The sequence below is a fragment of the Penaeus monodon genome, chromosome 31, assembly GCF_015228065.2.
Source record: "Penaeus monodon isolate SGIC_2016 chromosome 31, NSTDA_Pmon_1, whole genome shotgun sequence".
NCBI classification, from domain to species: Eukaryota; Metazoa; Arthropoda; class Malacostraca; order Decapoda; family Penaeidae; genus Penaeus; species Penaeus monodon.
This window is the reverse complement of record NC_051416.1, coordinates 24,509,735-24,510,249: the sequence shown is the minus strand read 5'-3', so window position 1 is coordinate 24,510,249 and position 515 is coordinate 24,509,735. Positions and strand designations below refer to the sequence as shown.

General features: G+C 38.4%; 1 protein-coding gene across 1 annotated transcript in view; it reads right to left on the bottom strand.

Moving 5' to 3' along the window:
• LOC119593127 overlaps positions 1-515 on the bottom strand; it is a gene marked incomplete at both ends in the record, with an annotated part of 6,978 nt that overhangs the window by 5,409 nt on the left and 1,054 nt on the right.

Genomic DNA, 515 nt, shown 5'->3' with positions numbered 1-515 from the left:
GAGAAGGGTTGAAGGAGCAAGAAATATGGCCGAACTATATTTTCTTTTATTATTATCATCCTTATTTTCCTTTCCCTCTCACTGTGAAGAGAAGGGGTGAGATAAGCAAATTTGGGAGGTTTTATTCCGAAAGAATTGTTGCTGATATACACGTCAAAACCACCATAAGAAGAGGATGATAAATCGTAATTAAAATTTTCACCACACAACGATTTTGCCTCTATTCATCGCCTTTTTTTATCATTATTTTCTTATCGAATTTGTATTTCCTCTAATTTCGTGCGTTATTGTCTTATATCTTATATCTTTGTATCTTTACTTAAACACCTCCCACAGAACCACAAAACACTACGACAAACACACAAAGATACCAACACCAACGACACGCGCACACTCACCTCGGAGAAAACAGAACAACACCAATACGAACACCGAAACAAGCATTCGAACACACCGAAAACATCGCTACCGACGATCCACCGAAACGAACAAACGGACGGAAAAATACACGGAGG